This window comes from Haemaphysalis longicornis, unplaced genomic scaffold (genome assembly GCF_048455015.1).
Source record: "Haemaphysalis longicornis isolate Haplotype H1 unplaced genomic scaffold, Haemaphysalis longicornis Haplotype H1 scaffold_6, whole genome shotgun sequence".
Taxonomy (NCBI): Eukaryota; Metazoa; Arthropoda; class Arachnida; order Ixodida; family Ixodidae; genus Haemaphysalis; species Haemaphysalis longicornis.
In genome coordinates this window covers 195073375-195088827 of record NW_027526407.1, presented here as the reverse complement: position 1 = coordinate 195088827, position 15453 = coordinate 195073375, and the positions used below count along the sequence as shown (strand labels likewise).

Sequence of the window (15453 nt, the reverse complement as noted above, 5' to 3'; positions counted from 1 at the left end):
GTCGAATGCCTTACCAATTCGGCTATCTGGGCGACTGTGTTCTCCTTCGCTTTCTGGGCTATTTATATTTACTAGAAGTGTATCTGACACTTCAGGGTGGTAGCCATCGCCACTCTGACCACACGGGGAGAAGGGGACCTTCTTTTCAACCCCCGGGGCGTGACTCCAACGTCTACAGCCTGTCATGAGCGGGTAACTGGCGGGAAGCCCTCTTATGCTACCTAGGCATCAAGGCTGCCAGAACCGAGACCCTCGCCAGGCTTTCGCAGAATAATATAGTAAGGAGATGAGGGGCTCGTTGAGGAAATGCAGAAAGATAGGTCGGCAGTCTACAACGCCGAAGCAGGTATAGTGGTGTGGTTAGGCTCTTTTCTTTTTTATTACGGTTAATGAACTAAACATTTTTTTAATATACAGAAGAAAGAAAGAAAAAAAACGCGCCCAGAGTGGGGACCGAACCCACGCCTTTCGATTACATGTCGAATGCCTTACCAATTCGGCTATCTGGGCGACTGTGTTATCCTTCGCTTTCTGGGCTATTTATATTTAGTAGAAGTGTGGCTGACACTTGAGGGTGGTAGCCATCGCCACTCTGACTACACGGGGAGAAGGGGACCTTCTTTTCAACCCCCGGGGCGTGACTCCAACGTCTACAGCCTGTCATGAGCGGGTAACTGGCGGGAAGCCCTCTTATGCTACCTAGGCATCAAGGCTGCCAGAACCGAGACCCTCTCTAGGCTTTCGCAGAATAATATAGTAAGGAAATGAGGGACTCGTTGAGGAAATGCAGAAAGATAGGTCAGCAGTCTACAACGCCAAAGCAGGTATAGGGGTGTGGTTAGGCTCATTTGTTTTTTTTTATTAGGGTTAATGAACTAAAAATTTTTTTTAATATACAAAAGAAAGAAAGAAAAACGCGCCCAGAGTGGGGACCGAACCCACGCCTTTCTTTTACATGTCGAATGCCTTACCAATTCGGCTATCTGGGCGACTGTGTTGTCCTTCGCTTTCTGGGCTATTTATATTTACTAGAAGTGTATCTGACACTTGAGGGTGGTAGCCATCGCCACTCTGACTACACGGCGAGAAGGGGACCTTCTTTTCAACCCCCGGGCGTGACTCCAACGTCTACAGCCTGTCATGAGCGGGTAAATGGCGGGAAACCCTCTTATGCTACCTAGGCATCAAGGCTGCCAGAACTGAGACCCTCGCTAGGCTTTCGCATAATAATATAGTAAGAAAATGAGGGGCTCGTTGAGGAAATGCAGAAAGATAGGTCAGCAGTCTACAACGCCAAAGCAGGTATAGGGGTGTGGTTAGGCTCTTTTCTTTTTTATTACGGTTAATGAACTAAACATTTTTTTAATATACAGAAGAAAGAAAGAAAAACACGCGCCCAGAGTGGGGACCGAACCCACGCCTTTCGATTACATGTCGAATGCCTTACCAATTCGGCTATCTGGGCGACTGTGTTCTCCTTCGCTTTCTGGGCTATTTATATTTACTAGAAGTGTATCTGACACTTGAGGGTGGTAGCCATCACCACTCTGACTACACGGGGAGAAGGGGACCTTCTTTTCAACCCCCGGGGCGTGACTCCAACGTCTACAGCCTGTCATGAGCGGGTAACTGGCGGGAAGCCCTCTTATGCTACCTAGGCATCAAGGCTGCCAGAACCGAGACCCTCGCTAGGCTTTCGCAGAAAAATATAGTAAGAAAATGAGGGGCTCGTTGAGGAAATGCAGAAAAATAGGTCAGTGGTCTACAACGCCAAAGCAGGTATAGGGGTGTGGTTAGGCTCTTGTCTTTTCATTACGGTAATGAACTAAACATTTTTTTAATATACAGAAGAAAGAAAAAAAAACACGCGCCCAGTGTGGGGACCGAACCCATGCTTTTTGATTACATGTCGAATGCCTTACCAATTCGGCTATCTGGGCGACTGTGTTCTCCTTCGCTTTCTGGGCTATTTATATTTACTAGAAGTGTATCTGACACTTGAGGGTGGTAGCCATCGCCACTCTGACCACACGGGGAGAAGGGGACCTTCTTTTCAACCCCCGGGCGTGACTCCAACGTCTACAGCCTGTCATGAGCGGGTAAATGGCTGGAAACCCTCTTATGCTACCTAGGCATCAAGGCTGCCAGAACTGAGACCCTCGCTAGGCTTTCGCATAATAATATAGTAAGAAAATGAGGGGCTCGTTGAGAAAATGCAGAAAGATAGGTCAGCAGTGTACAACGCCAAAGCAGGTATAGGGGTGTGGTTAGGCTCTTTTCTTTTTTATTACTGTTAATGAACTAAACATTTTTTTTAATATACAGAAGAAAGATTGAAAGAAAAACACGCGCCCAGAGTGGGGACCGAACCCACGCCTTTCGATTACATGTCGAATGCCTTACCAATTCGGCTATCTGGGCGACTGTGTTCTCCTTCGCTTTCTGGGCTATTTATATTTACTAGAAGTGTATCTGACACTTGAGGAAGGTAGCCATCGCCACTCTGACTACCCGGGGAGAAGTGGACCTTCTTTTCAACCCCCGGGGCGTGACTCCAACGTCTACAGCCTGTCATGAGCGGGTAACTGGCGGGAAGCCCTCTTATGCTACCTAGGCATCAAGGCTGCCAGAACCGAGACCCTCGCTAGGCTTTCGCAGAATAATATAGTAAGGAAATGAGGGGCTCGTTGAGGAAATGCAGAAAGATAGGTCAGCAGTCTACAACGCCAAAGCAGGTATAGGGGTGTGGTTAGGCTCTTTTCTTTTTTATTGCGGTTAATGAACTAAACATTTTCTTAATATACAGAAGAAAGAAAGAAAAAAAACGCGCCCAGAGTGGGGACCGAACCCACGCCTTTCGATTACATGTCGAATGCCTTACCAATTCGGCTATCTGGGCGACTGTGTTATCCTTCGCTTTCTGGGCTATTTATATTTAGTAGAAGTGTGTCTGACACTTGAGGGTGGTAGCCATCGCCACTCTGACCACACGGGGAGAAGGGGACCTTCTTTTCAACCCCCGGGGCATGACTCCAACGTCTACAGCCTGTCATGAGCGGGTAAATGGCGGGAAACCCTCTTATGCTACCTAGGCATCAAGGCTGCAGAACTGAGACCCTCGCTAGGCTTTCGCATAATAATATAGTAAGGAAATGAGGGGCTCGTTGAGGAAATGCAGAAAGATAGGTCAGTGGTCTGCAACGCCAAAGCAGGTATAGGGGAGTGGTTAGGCTCTTGTCTTTTCATTACGGTTAATGAACTAAACATTTTTTTAATATACAGAAGAAAGAAAGAAAAACACGCGCCCAGTGTGGGGACCGAACCCACGCTTTTCGATTACATGTCGAATGCCTTACCAATTCGGCTATCTGGGCGACTGTGTTCTCCTTCGCTTTCTGGGCTATTTATATTTACTAGAAGTGTATCTGACACTTCAGGGTGGTAGCCATCGCCACTCTGACCACACGGGGAGAAGGGGACCTTCTTTTCAACCCCCGGGGCGTGACTCCAACGTCTACAGCCTGTCATGAGCGGGTAACTGGCGGGAAGCCCTCTTATGCTACCTAGGCATCAAGGCTGCCAGAACCGAGACCCTCGCCAGGCTTTCGCAGAATAATATAGTAAGGAGATGAGGGGCTCGTTGAGGAAATGCAGAAAGATAGGTCGGCAGTCTACAAGGCCGAAGCAGGTATAGGGGTGTGGTTAGGCTCTTTTCTTTTTTATTACGGTTAATGAACTAAACATTTTTTTAATATACAGAAGAAAGAAAGAAAAAAAACGCGCCCAGAGTGGGGACCGAACCCACGCCTTTCGATTACATGTCGAATGCCTTACCAATTCGGCTATCTGGGCGACTGTGTTATCCTTCGCTTTCTGGGCTATTTATATTTAGTAGAAGTGTGTCTGACACTTGAGGGTGGTAGCCATCGCCACTCTGACTACACGGGGAGAAGGGGACCTTCTTTTCAACCCCCGGGGCGTGACTCCAACGTCTACAACCTGTCATGAGCGGGTAACTGGCGGGAAGCCCTCTTATGCTACCTAGGCATCAAGGCTGCCAGAACCGAGACCCTCGCTAGGCTTTCGCAGAATAATATAGTAAGGAAATGAGGGACTCGTTGAGGAAATGCAGAAAGATAGGTCAGCAGTCTACAACGCCAAAGCAGGTATAGGGGTGTGGTTAGGCTCATTTGTTTTTTTTTATTAGGGTTAATGAACTAAAAATTTTTTTTTAATATACAAAAGAAAGAAAGAAAAACGCGCCCAGAGTGGGGACCGAACCCACGCCTTTCTTTTACATGTCGAATGCCTTACCAATTCGGCTATCTGGGCGACTGTGTTGTCCTTCGCTTTCTGGGCTATTTATATTTACTAGAAGTGTATCTGACACTTGAGGGTGGTAGCCATCGCCACTCTGACTACACGGCGAGAAGGGGACCTTCTTTTCAACCCCCGGGCGTGACTCCAACGTCTACAGCCTGTCATGAGCGGGTAAATGGCGGGAAACCCTCTTATGCTACCTAGGCATCAAGGCTGCCAGAACTGAGACCCTCGCTAGGCTTTCGCATAATAATATAGTAAGAAAATGAGGGGCTCGTTGAGGAAATGCAGAAAGATAGGTCAGCAGTCTACAACGCCAAAGCAGGTATAGGGGTGTGGTTAGGCTCTTTTCTTTTTTATTACGGTTAATGAACTAAACATTTTTTTAATATACAGAAGAAAGAAAGAAAAACACGCGCCCAGAGTGGGGACCGAACCCACGCCTTTCGATTACATGTCGAATGCCTTAACAATTCGGCTATCTGGGCGACTGTGTTCTCCTTCGCTTTCTGGGCTATTTATATTTACTAGAAGTGTATCTGACACTTGAGGGTGGTAGCCATCACCACTCTGACTACACGGGGAGAAGGGGACCTTCTTTTCAACCCCCGGGGCGTGACTCCAACGTCTACAGCCTGTCATGAGCGGGTAACTGGCGGGAAGCCCTCTTATGCTACCTAGGCATCAAGGCTGCCAGAACCGAGACCCTCGCTAGGCTTTCGCAGAATAATATAGTAAGAAAATGAGGGGCTCGTTGAGGAAATGCAGAAAAATAGGTCAGTGGTCTACAACGCCAAAGCAGGTATAGGGGTGTGGTTAGGCTCTTGTCTTTTCATTACGGTAATGAACTAAACATTTTTTTAATATACAGAAGAAAGAAAAAAAACACGCGCCCAGTGTGGGGACCGAACCCACGCTTTTTGATTACATGTCGAATGCCTTACCAATTCGGCTATCTGGGCGACTGTGTTCTCCTTCGCTTTCTGGGCTATTTATATTTACTAGAAGTGTATCTGACACTTGAGGGTGGTAGCCATCGCCACTCTGACCACACGGGGAGAAGGGGACCTTCTTTTCAACCCCCGGGCGTGACTCCAATGTCTACAGCCTGTCATGAGCGGGTAAATGGCGGGAAACCCTCTTATGCTACCTAGGCATCAAGGCTGCCAGAACTGAGACCCTCGCTAGGCTTTCGCATAATAATATAGTAAGAAAATGAGGGGCTCGTTGAGGAAATGCAGAAAGATAGGTCAGCAGTCTACAACGCCAAAGCAGGTATAGGGGTGTGGTTAGGCTCTTTTCTTTTTTATTACGGTTAATGAACTAAACATTTTTTTAATATACAGAAGAAAGAAAGAAAAACACGCGCCCAGAGTGGGGACCGAACCCATGCCTTTCGATTACATGTCGAATGCCTTACAAATTCGGCTATCAGGGCGACTGTGTTCTCCTTCGCTTTCTGGGCTATTTATATTTACTAGAAGTGTATCTGACACTTCAGGGTGGTAGCCATCGCCACTCTGACTACACGGGGAGAAGGGGACCTTCTTTTCAACCCCCGGGGCGTGACTCCAACGTCTACAGCCTGTCATGAGTGGGTAACTGACGGGAAGCCATCTTATGCTACCTAGGCATCAAGGCTGCCAGAACCGAGACCCTCGCTAGGCTTTCGCAGAATAATATAGTAAGAAAATGAGGGGCTCGTTGAGGAAATGCAGAGAGATAGGTCCGCAGTCTACAATGCCAAAGCAGGTATAGGGGTGTGGTTAGGCTCTTTTCTTTTTTATTACTGTTAATGAACTAAACATTTTTTTTAATATACAGAAGAAAGATTGAAAGAAAAACACGCGCCCAGAGTGGGGACCGCACCCACGCCTTTCGATTACATGTCGAATGCCTTACCAATTCGGCTATCTGGGCGACTGTGTTCTCCTTCGCTTTCTGGGCTATTTATATTTACTAGAAGTGTATCTGACACTTGAGGAAGGTAGCCATCGCCACTCTGACTACCCGGGGAGAAGGGGATCTTCTTTTCAACCCCCGGGGCGTGACTCCAACGTCTACAGCCTGTCATGAGCGGGTAACTGGCGGGAAGCCCTCTTATGCTACCTAGGCATCAAGGCTGCCAGAACCGAGACCCTCGCTAGGCTTTCGCAGAATAATATAGTAAGGAAATGAGGGGCTCGTTGAGGAAATGCAGAAAGATAGGTCAGCAGTCTACAACGCCAAAGCAGGTATAGGGGTGTGGTTAGGCTCTTTTCTTTTTTATTACGGTTAATGAACTAAACATTTTTTTTAATATACAGAAGAAAGAAAAAAAAACACGCGCCCAGAGTGGGGACCGAACCCACGCCTTTCGATTACATGTCGAATGCCTTACCAATTCGGCTATCTGGGCGACTGTGTTCTCCTTCGCTTTCTGGGCTATTTATATTTACTAGAAGTGTATCTGACACTTGAAGGTGGTAGCCATCGCCACTCTGACTACACGGGGAGAAGGGGACCTTCTTTTCAACCCTCGGGGCGTGACTCCAACGTCTAAAGCCTGCCATGAGCGGGTAACTGGCGGGAAGCCCTCTTATGCTACCTAGGCATCAAGGCTGCCAGAACCGAGACCCTCGCTAGGCTTTCGCAGAATAATATAGTAAGGGAATGAGGGGCTCGTTGAGGAAATGCAGAAAGATAGGTCAGCAGTCTACAACGCCAAAGCAGGTATAGGGGGGTGGTTATGCTCTTTTCTTTTTATTACGGTTAATGAACTAAACATTTTTTTTATTATACAGAAGAAAGGAAGAAAAACACGCGCCCAGTGTGGGGACCGAACCCACGCCTTTCGATTACATGTCGAATGGTTCGGTCCCCACTCTAGGCGCGTGTTTTTCTTTCTTCTGTATATTAAAAAAATGTTTAGTTCATTAACCGCAATAAAAAAGAAAAGAGGCTAACCACACCCCTATACCTGCTTTGGCATTGTAGAATGCTGACCTATCTTTCTGCATTTCCTCAACGAGCCCCTCATTTACTTACTATATTATTCTGCGAAAGCCTAGCGAGGGTCTCGGTTCTGGCAGCCTTGATGCCTAGGTAGCATAAGAGGGCTTCCCGCCAGTTACCCGCTCATGACAGGCTTTAGGGGTTGGAGTCACGCCCCGGGGGTTGAAAAGAAGGTCCCCTTCTCCCCGTGTAGTCAGAGTGGCGATGGCTACCACCCTCAAGTGTCAGATACACTTCTAGTAAATATAAATAGCCCAGAAAGCGAAGGAGAACACAGTCGCCCAGATAGGAGAATTGGTAAGGCATTCGACATGTAATCGAAAGGTGTGGGTTCTGTCCCCACTCTGGGCGCCTGTTTTTCTTTCTTTCTTCTGTATATTAAAAAAAATGTTTAGTTCATTAACCGTAATAAAAAAGAAAAGAGCCTAACCACACCCCTATACCTGCTTTGGCGTTGTAGACTGCTGACCTATCTTTCTGCATTTCCTCAACGAGCCCCTCATTCCTTACTATATTATTCTGCGAAACCTAGCGAGGGTCTCGGTTCTGGCAGCCATGATGCCTAGGTAGCATAAGAGGGCTTCCCGCCAGTTACCCGCTCATGACAGGCTGTAGACGTTGGAGTCACCCCCCCGGGGGTTGAAAAGAAGGTCCCCTTCTCCCCGTGTAGTCAGAGTGGCGATGGCTACCACCCTCAAGTGTCAGATACACTTCTAGTAAATATAAATATCCCAGAAAACGAAGGAGAACACAGTCGCCCAGATAGCCGAATTGGTAAGGCATTCGACATGTAATCGACAATCGTGGTTTCGGTCCCCACTCTGGGCGCGTGTTTTTCTTTCTTTCTTCTGTATATTAAAAAAATGTTTAGTTCATTACCCGTAATGAAAAAGAAAAGAGCCTAACCACACCCCTATACCTGCTTTGGCGTTGTAGACTGCTGACCTATCTTTCTGCATTTCCTCAACGAGCCCCTCATTTCCTTACTATATTATTCTGCGAAAGCCTAGCGAGGTTCTCGGTTCTGGCAGCCTTGATGCCTAGGTAGCATAAGAGGGCTTCCCGCCAGTTACCCGCTCATGACAGGCTGTAGACATTGGAGTCACGCCCTGGGGGTTGAAAAGAAGGTCCCCTTCACCCCGTGTAGTCAGAGTGGCGATGGCTACCACCCTCAAGTGTCAGATACACTTCTAGTAAATATAAATAGCCCAGAAAGCGAAGGAGAACACAGTCGCCCAGATAGCCGAATTGGGAAGGCATTCGACATGTAAGCGTGGGCTCGGTCCCCACTCTGGGCGCGTGTTTTTCTTTCTTTCTTCTGTATATTAAAAAAATGTTTAGTTCATTAACCATAATAAAAAAGAAAAGAGCCTAACCACACCCCTATACCTGCTTTGGCGTTGTAGACTGCTGACCTATCTTTCTGCATTTCCTCAACGAGCCCCTCATTTCCTTACTATATTATTCTGCGAAAGCCTAGCGAGGGTCTCGGTTGTGGCAGCCTTGATGCCTAGGTAGCATAAGAGGGCTTCCCGCCAGTTACCCGCTAATGACAGGCTGTAGACGTTGGAGTCACGCCCCGGGGGTTGAAAAGAAGGTCCCCTTCTCCCCGTGTAGTCAGAGTGGCGATGGCTACCACCCTCAAGTGTCAGATCAAGTGTCAGATATTTAAATAAATGTATATATATATATATATATATATATATATATATATATATATATATATATAGAAAGATAGGTCAGCAGTCTACAACGCCAAAGGAGGCATAGGGGTGTGGTTAGGCTCTTTTGTTTTTCACTACGGGTAATGAAGTAAACATTTTTTTTAATATACAGAAGAAAGAAAGAAAGAAAAACACGCGCACAGAGTGGGGACCGAACCCACGCCTTTCGATTACATGTCGAATGCCTTACCAACTCGGCTATCTGGGCGACTGTGTTCTCCTTCACTTTCTGGGGTATTTATATTTACTAGAAGTGTATCTGACGCTTGAGGGTGGTAGCCAGCGCCACTCTGACTACACGGGGAGAAGGTGACCTTCTTGTCAACCCCCGGGGCGTGACTCGAACGTCTACAGCCTGTCATAAGCGGGTAACTGGCGGGAAGCCCTCTTATGTTACCTAGGCATCAAGGCTGCCAGAACCGAGACCCTCGCTAGGCTTTCGCAGAATAATATAGTAAGAAAATGAGGGGCTCGTTGAGGAAATGCAGAAAGATAGGTCAGCAGTTTACAACGCCAAAGCAGGTATAGGGGTGTGGTTAGGGTCTTTTCTTTTTTATTACGGTTAATGAACTAAACATTTTTTTAATATACAGAAGAAAGAAAGAAAAACACGCGCCCAGAGTGGGGACCGAACCCACGCCTTTCGATTACATGTCGAATGCCTTACCAATTCGGCTATCTGGGCGACTGTGTTCTCCTTCGCTTTCTGGGCTATTTATATTTACTAGAAGTGTATCTGACACTTGAGGGTGGTAGCCATCGCCACTCAGACTACACGGGGAGAAGGGGACCTTCTTTTCAACCCCCGGGGCGTGACTCCAACGTCTACAGCCTGTCATGCGCGGGTAACTGGCGGGAAGCCCTCCTAAGCTACATAGTCATCAAGGCTGCCAGAACCGAGACCCTCGCTAGGCTTTCGCAGAATAATATAGTAAGGAAATGAGGGGCTCGTTGAGGAAATGCAGAAAGATAGGTCAGCAGTCTACAACGCCAAAGCAGGTATAGGGGTGTGGTTAGGCTCTTTTCTTTTTTATTACGGTTAATGAACTAAACGTTTTTTTTAATATACAGAAGAAAGAAAAACACGCGCCCAGAGTGGGGACCGAACCCACGCCTTTCGATTACATGTCGAATGCCTTACCAATTTGGCTATCTGGGCGACTGTCTTCTCCTTCGCTTTCTGGGCTATATATATTTACTAGAAGTGTATCTGACACTTGAGGGTGGTAGCCAACGCCACTCTGACTACACGGCGAGAAGGGGACCTTCTTTTCAACCCCCGGGGCGTGACTCCAACGTCTACAGTATGTCATGAGCGGGTAAATGGCGGGAAACCCTCTTATGCTACCTAGGCATCAAGGCTGCAGAACTGAGACCCTCGCTAGGCTTTCGCATAATAATATAGTAAGGAAACGAGGGGCTCGTTGAGGAAATGCAGAAAGATAGGTCAGTGGTCTGCAACGCCAAAGCAGGTATAGGGGTGTGGTTAGGCTCTTGTCTTTTCATTACGGTTAATGAACTAAACTTTTTTTTAATATACAGGAGAAAGAAAGAAAAACACGCGCCCAGTGTGGGGACCGAACCCACGCCTTTCGATTACATGTCGAATGCCTTACCAATTCGGCTATCTGGGCGACTGTGTTATCCTTCGCTTTCTGGGCTATTTATATTTAGTAGAAGTGTGTCTGACCCTTGAGGGTGGTAGCCATCGCCACTCTGACCACACGGGAAGAAGGGGACCTTCTTTTCAACCCCCGGGGCGTGACTCCAACGTCTACAGCCTGTCATGAGCGGGTAAATGGCGGGAAACCCTCTTATGCTACCTAGGCATCAAGGCTGCAGAACTGAGACCCTCGCTAGGCTTTCGCATAATAATATAGTAAGGAAATGAGGGGCTCGTTGAGGAAATGCAGAAAGATAGGTCAGTGGTCTGCAACGCCAAAGCAGGTATAGGGGAGTGGTTAGGCTCTTGTCTTTTCATTACGGTTAATGAACTAAACATTTTTTTAATATACAGAAGAAAGAAAGAAAAACACGCGCCCAGTGTGGGGACCGAACCCACGCGTTTCGATTACATGTCGAATGCCTTACCAATTCGGCTATCTGGGCGACTGTGTTCTCCTTCGCTTTCTGGGCTATTTATATTTACTAGAAGTGTATCTGACACTTCAGGGTGGTAGCCATCGCCACTCTGACCACACAGGGAGAAGGGGACCTTCTTTTCAACCCCCGGGGCGTGACTCCAACGTCTACAGCCTGTCATGAGCGGGTAACTGGCGGGAAGCCCTCTTATGCTACCTAGGCATCAAGGCTGCCAGAACCGAGACCCTCGCCAGGCTTTCGCAGAATAATATAGTAAGGAGATGAGGGGCTCGTTGAGGAAATGCAGAAAGATAGGTCGGCAGTCTACAACGCCGAAGCAGGTATAGGGGTGTGGTTAGGCTCTTTTCTTTTTTATTACGGTTAATGAACTAAACATTTTTTTAATATACAGAAGAAAGAAAGAAAAAAAACGCGCCCAGAGTGGGGACCGAACCCACGCCTTTCGATTACATGTCGAATGCCTTACCAATTCGGCTATCTGGGCGACTGTGTTGTCCTTCGCTTTCTGGGCTATTTATATTTAGTAGAAGTGTGTCTGACACTTGAGGGTGGTAGCCATCGCCACTCTGACTACACGGGGAGAAGGGGACCTTCTTTTCAACCCCCGGGGCGTGACTCCAACGTCTACAGCCTGTCATGAGCGGGTAACTGGCGGGAAGCCCTCTTATGCTACCTAGGCATCAAGGCTGCCAGAACTGAGACCCTCACTAGGCTTTCGCATAATAATATAGTAAGGAAATGAGGGGCTCGTTGAGGAAATGCAGAAAGATAGGTCAGCAGTGTACAACGCCAAAGCAGGTATAGGGGTGTGGTTAGGCTCCTTTCTTTTTTATTACGGTTACTGAACTAAACATTTTTTTGATATACAGAAGAAAGAAAGAAAAACACGCGCCCAGAGTGGGGACCGAACCCACGCCTTTCGATTAAATGTCGAATGCCTTACCAATTCGGCTATCTGGGCGACTGTGTTCTCCGTCGCTTTCTGGGCTATTTATATTTACTAGAAGTGTATCTGACACTTGAGGAAGGTAGCCATCGCCACTCTGACTACATGGGGAGAAGGGGACCTTCATTTCAACCCCCGGGGCGTGACTCCAACGTCTACAGCCTGTAATGAGCGGGTAACTGGCGGGAAGCCCTCTTATGCTACCTAGCCATAAAGGCTGCCAGAACCGAGACCCTTGCTAGGCTTTCGCAGAATAATATAGTAAGGAAATGAGGGGCTCGTTGAGAAAATGCAGAAAGATAGGTCAGCAGTGTACAACGCCAAAGCAGGTATAGGGGTGTGGTTACGCTCTTTTCTTTTTTATTACTGTTAATGAACTAAACATTTTTTTTAATATACAGAAGAAAGATTGAAAGAAAAACACGCGCCCAGAGTGGGGACCGAACCCACGCCTTTCGATTACATGTCGAATGCCTTACCAATTCGGCTATCTGGGCGACTGTGTTCTCCTTCGCTTTCTGGGCTATTTATATTTACTAGAAGTGTATCTTACACTTGAGGAAGGTAGCCATCGCCACTCTGACTACCCGGGGAGAAGGGGACCTTCTTTTCAACCCCCGGGGCGTGACTCCAACGTCTACAGCCTGTCATGAGTGGGTAACTGGCGGGAAGCCCTCTTATGCTACCTAGGCATCAAGGCTGCCAGAACCGAGACCCTCGCTAGGCCTTCGCAGAATAATATAGTAAGAAAATGAGGGGCTCGTTGAGGAAATGCAGAGAGATAGGTCAGCAGTCTACAATGCCAAAGCAGGTATAGGGGTGTGGTTAGGCTCTTTTCTTTTTTATTACGGTTAATGAATTAAACATTTTTTTAATATACAGAAGAAAGAAAGAAAAAAAACGCGCCCAGAGTGGGGACCGAACCCACGCCGTTCGATTACATGTCGAATGCCTTACCTATTCGGCTATCTGGGCGACTGTGTTCTCCTTCGCTTTCTGGGCTATTTATATTTACTAGAAGTGTATCTGACACTTGAGGGTGGTAGCCATCACCACTCTGACCACACGGGGAGAAGGGGACCTTCTTTTCAACCCCCGGGGCGTGACTCCAACGTCTACAGCCTGTCATGAGCGGGTAACTGGCGGGAAGCCCTCTTATGCTACCTAGGCATCAAGGCTGCCAGAACTGAGACCCTCGCTAGGCTTTCGCATAATAACATAGTAAGGAAATGAGGGGCTCGTTGAGGAAATGCAGAAAGATAGGTCAGTGGTCTGCAACGCCAAAGCAGGTATAGGGGAGTGGTTAGGCTCTTGTCTTTTCATTACGGTTAATGAACTAAACATTTTTTTAATATACAGAAGAAAGAAAGAAAAACACGCGCCCAGAGTGGGGACCGAAACCACGATTGTCGATTACATGTCGAATGCCTTACCAATTCGGCTATCTGGGCGACTGTGTTCTCCTTCGCTTTCTGGGCTATTTATATTTACTAGAAGTGTATTTGACACTTGAGGGTGGTAGCCATCGCCACTCTGACCAAACGGGGAGAAGGGGACCTTCTTTTCAACCCCCGGGGCGTGACTCCAACGTCTACAGCCTGTCATGAGCGGGTAACTGGCGGGAAGCCCTCTTATGCTACCTAGGTATCAAGGCTGCCAGAACCGAGACCCTCGCCAGGCTTTCGCAGAATAATATAGTAAGGAGATGAGGGGCTCGTTGAGGAAATGCAGAAAGATAGGTCGGCAGTCTACAACGCCGAAGCAGGTATAGGGGTGTGGTTAGGCTCTTTTCTTTTTTATTACGGTTAATGAACTAAACATTTTCTTAATATACAGAAGAAAGAAAGAAAAAAAACGCGCCCAGAGTGGGGACCGAACCCACGCCTTTCGATTACATGTCGAATGCCTTACCAATTCGGCTATCTGGGCGACTGTGTTATCCTTCGCTTTCTGGGCTATTTATATTTAGTAGAAGTGTGTCTGACACTTGAGGGTGGTAGCCATCGCCACTCTGACCACACGGGGTGAAGGGGACCTTCTTTTCAACCCCCGGGGCATGACTCCAACGTCTACAGCCTGTCATGAGCGGGTAAATGGCGGGAAACCCTCTTATGCTACCTAGGCATCAAGGCTGCAGAACTGAGACCCTCGCTAGGCTTTCGCATAATAATATAGTAAGGAAATGAGGGGCTCGTTGAGGAAATGCAGAAAGATAGGTCAGTGGTCTGCAACGCCAAAGCAGGTATAGGGGAGTGGTTAGGCTCTTGTCTTTTCATTACGGTTAATGAACTAAACATTTTTTTAATATACAGAAGAAAGAAAGAAAAACACGCGCCCAGTGTGGGGACCGAACCCACGCTTTTCGATTACATGTCGAATGCCTTACCAATTCGGCTATCTGGGCGACTGTGTTCTCCTTCGCTTTCTGGGCTATTTATATTTACTAGAAGTGTATCTGACACTTCAGGGTGGTAGCCATCGCCACTCTGACCACACGGGGAGAAGGGGACCTTCTTTTCAACCCCCGGGGCGTGACTCCAACGTCTACAGCCTGTCATGAGCGGGTAACTGGCGGGAAGCCCTCTTATGCTACCTAGGCATCAAGGCTGCCAGAACCGAGACCCTCGCCAGGCTTTCGCAGAATAATATAGTAAGGAGATGAGGGGCTCGTTGAGGAAATGCAGAAAGATAGGTCGGCAGTCTACAAGGCCGAAGCAGGTATAGGGGTGTGGTTAGGCTCTTTTCTTTTTTATTACGGTTAATGAACTAAACATTTTTTTAATATACAGAAGAAAGAAAGAAAAAAAACGCGCCCAGAGTGGGGACCGAACCCACGCCGTTCGATTACATGTCGAATGCCTTACCTATTCGGCTATCTGGGCGACTGTGTTCTCCTTCGCTTTCTGGGCTATTTATATTTACTAGAAGTGTATCTGACACTTGAGGGTGGTAGCCATCACCACTCTGACCACACGGGGAGAAGGGGACCTTCTTTTCAACCCCCGGGGCGTGACTCCAACGTCTACAGCCTGTCATGAGCGGGTAACTGGCGGGAAGCCCTCTTATGCTACCTAGGCATCAAGGCTGCCAGAACTGAGACCCTCGCTAGGCTTTCGCATAATAACATAGTAAGGAAATGAGGGGCTCGTTGAGGAAATGCAGAAAGATAGGTCAGTGGTCTGCAACGCCAAAGCAGGTATAGGGGAGTGGTTAGGCTCTTGTCTTTTCATTACGGTTAATGAACTAAACATTTTTTTAATATACAGAAGAAAGAAAGAAAAACACGCGCCCAGAGTGGGGACCGAAATCACGATTGTCGATTACATGTCGAATGCCTTACCAATTCGGCTATCTGGGCGACTGTGT

At 47.5% G+C, this 15453-nt stretch overlaps 1 non-coding gene across 1 annotated transcript; it reads right to left on the bottom strand.

The window, feature by feature from the left end:
* Positions 1 to 12030: 12030 nt before the first annotated feature.
* Trnak-uuu (transfer RNA lysine (anticodon UUU)) lies at positions 12031 to 12102 on the bottom strand. The gene has a single exon. It is a non-coding gene; the product is annotated as a tRNA-Lys (tRNA).
* Between the last annotated feature and the right edge of the window lie 3351 nt (positions 12103 to 15453).